The sequence below is a fragment of the Coptis chinensis genome, chromosome 3 (genome assembly GCF_015680905.1).
Source record: "Coptis chinensis isolate HL-2020 chromosome 3, ASM1568090v1, whole genome shotgun sequence".
NCBI lineage: Eukaryota > Viridiplantae > Streptophyta > Magnoliopsida > Ranunculales > Ranunculaceae > Coptis > Coptis chinensis.
Genome location: NC_141458.1, coordinates 81841819 through 81847477, shown reverse-complemented (window position 1 = coordinate 81847477; position 5659 = coordinate 81841819).

Sequence of the window (5659 nt, the reverse complement as noted above, 5' to 3'; positions counted from 1 at the left end):
AAGTGACTTGATCCAAATGGTCGTCACCCAGTTATCATTTCTTCACAATTAACTGACGATCAGGAAGCTCGTTTAATTAATGTCATTCAACAACATCGTTCTGCTATTGGATGGTCCCTCGCTGACATTAAAGGCATTGCACCTACTATGTGCACCCATCGCATACACTTTGAAGAAAATGCTAAGACGTCGCGTGAACCGCAAAGATCGACTAAACCCTACCATGAAAGATGTGATAATGAGGCGAAATTTTAAAATTACTTTCGATCGCGGGTATTATTTACCCTATCTCGATAGTGTTTGGGTGAGTCCAATACACGCTGTTCCCAAGAAATCTGGCATTACAGTTGTGAAAAATGATAAAGATGAATGCATTTCTACTCGTATTCCAGTGAAATGGTGAATATGAATTGACTATTGCAAACTTAATGTCGTCACTCATAAGGATCACTTTCCACTCCCATTCATCGATCAGATGCTCGAATGTTTAGCTGGTCATGCATATTACTGTTTTCTTGATGGTTATTCAGGTTATTTTCGGATAGTCATAGACCACAACGATCAAGACAAGACCACGTTCACTTGTCCATTTGGTACATTTGCATATAAGCGAATGCCTTTCGGCCTTTGCAATGCACAGGTACTTTCCAACGCTGCATGCTTCACATTTTCGATATGGTTGAACGTTTTATGGAAGTGTTCATGGACGACTTCTCCATATATGGAGATTCTTTCGATAGTTGTCTATCAAATCTTGAAAAAGTCTTTACACGTTATGAAGAGAAAAACCTTGTTCTTAATTGGGAAAAATGTCATTTCATGGTTACAAAAGGAATAGTTTTAGGACATATCGTTTCAAAGGACGGAATCGAAGTCAACAAAGCTAAGATAGAAAAAATTGCTTCACTTCCTATACCAAAATCAGTTCGAGACATTCGCGCATTTTTAGGACACGCGGGTTTCTATAGGAGATTTATTCAAGATTTCTCAAAGGTTGCTCGACCTTTAACCAATCTCCTGCTTAAAGATGCCATTTTTTATTTCAGTTTCAATTGCAAACAAGCCTTTGAACTTTTAACAACCACATTAACTACCGCTCCCATAATTCAACCACACGATTGGTCTAAACCTTTTGAATTAATGTGTGGCGAGCGACTATGCTATTGGGTCGCATACTAGGCAACGCCGAGAAGATAAGCCGGTTGTCATTTACTATCGCGAGTAAAACCCTAAATGAAGCTCAACGTAACTATACCACCATTGAGAAAGAGTTTCTCGCCGTTGTATATGCTTTGGATAAGTTTTAGTCCTTACCTAGTGGGTTCTCCAACTATTGTCTACATGACCATGCGGCACTTCGTTATCTATTAGCGAAAAAAGATGCAAAACAAAGGTTGATCCGATGGATTCTCCTTTTGCAACAGTTTACTCTAGAAATTAGAGATAAAAAAAGGTTGCGAAAATGTGGTTCGCACCATTTATCCGCGACTTGTTAGTGATGTTGATACTAATACCAAACCTATCTGTGATTCTTTTCCAGATGAACACTTGTACTCTATTTTTTCGTCTCCTTGGTACGCTGACATAGTAAATTACTTAGTTACCAAAGAAGTCCCTTCATCTTGGTCTCATAATGACCGAAAAAAGTTCTTATCCACTGTGAAATTTTATTTCTGGGATGATCCCTACCTCTACAAGTATTGTTCCGACCAACTAATCCGCCGTTGCATCCCCGATTGGGAACACAACGATGTGTTATCCTTCTGTCATGAACAATCTTGTGGTGGTCATTTTAGTGGTAAGAAAACTGCGGCCAAGGTCTTACAATGTGGATTCTATTGGCCAACACTGTTTAAAGATGCACATGAACATTGCAAAGCATGCAATCGCTGCCAGCAGCTAGGACGCATTACTCAACGCAATATAATGCCCTTAAATCCCATTTTAATTGTGGAAATCTTTGATGTATGGGGCATCGACTTCATGGGTCCATTTCCAAATTCACATGGCTTCCTATACATTCTAGTAGCAGTTGACTATGTATCAAAATGGATTGAGGCATTGGCATGTCGTGCTAACGATCATAAAACGGTCATTTTGTTCGTAAAAGAAAATATTTTCTCTCAATTTGGTGTTCCAAAAGCTATAATTAGTGATGGGTGAAAACATTTCTGCAATAAAATTTTTGAATCATTAGTAAAGAAATATGGAGTCACGCACAAAGTGGCAACTCCGTATCATCCTCAAACCAGTGGTTAAGTAGAAGTCTCAAATAAAGAGATCAAATCTATTTTGGAAAAAAACTGTCAATCCATCTAGAAAAGACTGGTCTTTACGATTATCTGATGCATTGTGGGCATCTGAGAACGACTTTTAAGACACCTATAGGGATGTCTCCTTATCGCCTCGTATTTGGAAAACCTTGTCATCTGCCGGTTGAACTTGAGCACCGTGCTCTATGGGCCATCAAAAGCCTCAATTATAATACTAACGCGGCAGGCTCGAAGAGAAAATTGCAGTTAAATGAGCTTGAGGAAATTCAGAGTGATGCCTATGATCTCTCGAAATCCTATAAAGCCAACATGAAAAGAGTGCATGACAAGCACATATTGAGAAAAGAATTCAAAGTGGGTCAAAAAGTTTTGATGTACAAATCAAGATTACACATTTTTCCAGGAAAATTAAAGACTCGATGGCCTGGTCCTTTCACAGTCTCTGCTGTCACCCCTTACGGGGCTATTTCTTTGAAAAACGTAAATGATGACAGCGAATTTCAAGTAAATGGCCAACGCCTTAAACATTACCATGAGTTGCGCTCTCCAGATGTCGAAGAGACTCTTCTCAATGACCCAGTCTACATAGACTAATAGATTCGATGGTGTACTTCTTTCCATGTGTTTAAACAGAGAAAGTACGCCATTTGGGTAGCCGGACCCTCTTCTATTTTCTTTTCTTTAAATCCCTAGAGTGTGTGGTTGTAAGGGCCGGAACCATAGTCCACAAAAACTCTAATTCAGAACTGAGTATAAATGTCTTCTGATAATCGAGCAAACGTGCCTCCTGGAAAACAATGGGTACCAAAAATTTCAACTCCTTCTTTCTCCTCCCTTTTCTATTCTCTTCCTCACGAACTCCAACTCATCATTTGGTCCAAATCTCACCCATCTCGAATAGGTAATGGTCGTGAGTATCTTTTGCTCGAAAAGCGGCGGGCAAAAGGATGGGGTGGTGTATGAACTGGCAAACTCCTTTTCCCGTCCGTCTTGATCTTCTATCCGAGATGAGCCGATTATAAGGTATATTATTATTGCGACACCAGCTCAGCAGGATAAACTTCGCCGTCGTCCGTTGTTCCCACAGGTTGGGATTAAGCCTTGAGGATCGGCGTTAAAAGGCTCACATTCGCCTTGAGGATCGGCGTTAAAGACTCACATTCGCCTTGAGAATCGGACGATAAAAGACTCAACATACATATAATCGTTTTCCCTTAGCACCAAGCATGGTGCCCAAAAAGTCGTGATATGCAACATCGGACATTTCCTAGTTCGTGCGGGCAATGGATTCCACCAAGCCAACTCCGATCGGTTTTCTATGTGACTGTATCAAGGGGCGGTTTGAGGCTATACCATATGTACTAAGGGTAATATTATTACTAGACCATTGCACATTGGTCAGGGATGGTACCGTCCTGAACCCTAGGCCCCCATAACATAAAGGTTAAGCCACATCACGGCTGGATTGGGTTAAGCCCGTCGACATGAAAGTTGCCTGAGTTAAGCTTTTATGATGTGTTGTTTTATTTGGACTTCCGGTGTTGTTGACACGTTCCTTTCGTCTTGTACATTTGTATATAAATGTGTAAATAAATAAAATCACAAAAAAAAAAAAAAAAAAAATTGAGTTTGAATGTGATTATATCATATTCCAGTGGATGGAATTTTTAATGCCGATCGTTTTGATATCTCATTGGTTCAATTTGGAGTTAAAACGAATCGAAATTCCAAGTTTGAAATTTCAGAACAATTCGGGACATAAGGGAAATTTCTGGAATTCATTTGGGCTTGGGCAAAAAAAAATTGGACCTAACCCAAAAACCCACACGCGGGCACCCACGTGTCCAAACCTCTCATTTCTTCCCCCTAAAAATCCGGATCTTGGTCTCCCTCACACTCCATCCGCGCGACTCTCCATCGATGAATTCAACTGCAAGCGACGCTGAGCCAAACTCCACCAAATCAAAAAATCCTTCCTCCAGAGCACCATCTCCTCCACCAATCCTAGCTATTTCAACCCTCAAAATATCATCTACACCGCGCTATGGCAACACGAAGGAGAATCACAGTTGAGAGAAATTTCGAAAACCTCTACAATTCCTGGTTGTTTCACCCATTTTTCGATGAGAAAATAGCTAGTAGAGAGTGGGAATATCTACTGCATCGAATTCCAGCTCAGTACTCAGAAGATTTAGTGTTGAAATTTTACAACAATGGAGGTTTCCGGGGTGATGAATTTTGGATTATGGCGGATGGGTTGGAACGTGAACTCACGCTGGAGTTAATATCGAATACAGCACAGATTCCGATAAACTCTGATAGTCTAACCCTGTTATTGTCAGAGTATCCGACTACGAGGGATTTGATGTTTGACACGCTTCTCGAGGGAGAGTACAATGATGGCTCGAACTGCGTGTACCAGCACTCGCTCAGACGAAACCAACTAGCCGTCACTCAATGGCTGGCTTGCAACATCATTGGCACTTCAAAGGCGTCGGCGTGAACAAGACATTCTTGCACCTCTTTGTGGATCCTCCAGAAGAAGCACACTTTATGTATGGTCCATTTTCTGGGCCATATTCTTCTTACAGCATCAAACAAGTTCGACTCCTATTGCTGTACTTGTTACTAAGCTTATGCTTAATTTAGGGTTCCAGTCCGCTACTCCTTTCATTCCAACAAAGTCTTCCGAGAATTTTGGAATTTTCGAGACTTGTGTTCTGGACCACTGGGACCCAGTAGCTAGAAATGACATTGAGCGTGATAACGTACCTCCTCCTCCCCTTCACCACGACTATTTTAATGAGGCTACCATGCACCGAATCAACACTCCCATGGAAGCCTTGAGACACATGAACACTAGTATGCGCAGGTTGTTTCTTCGTCAGGAAGAGATGATTACTTCCCAAAATGACTTCCAGCAAGAAATGCGAAATCGCCAAGGCCGTTTCTAGAGAATGATGTTGGCAAATCAGCTTCAATTCCAAGATCAACTTTCTATCCCTATAGGCCACATTCCGGACCGGTCACCGGCCAGGAAGTTAAATCGTGGCGGCGGCGTAAAACCCTCCCCGGTTCATCTTCTGCTAACCCAGAGGATTCCCAGTAGTTGTTTATTTCCCTTATGCATTGCATTTTTAGTTTTCTTGTGATAAAAATATTATATATCGGTTGATTTCTCATAATTTTGTATCTCCAGATGGTATAAATGAGAAATTATTTAAGTTATGCACTTATTGTAATTCCAATGAGGCTACGTTGTATGCTGTATTGCCTTACCTAGCTCAAGGTCATACATTATTTAACATCATAGGTTGTGTTATCTCCAACCTAAAACGAGCTCGCACTTTTCGGGATCGATTATATACTTTTACCGGTCACCGCTT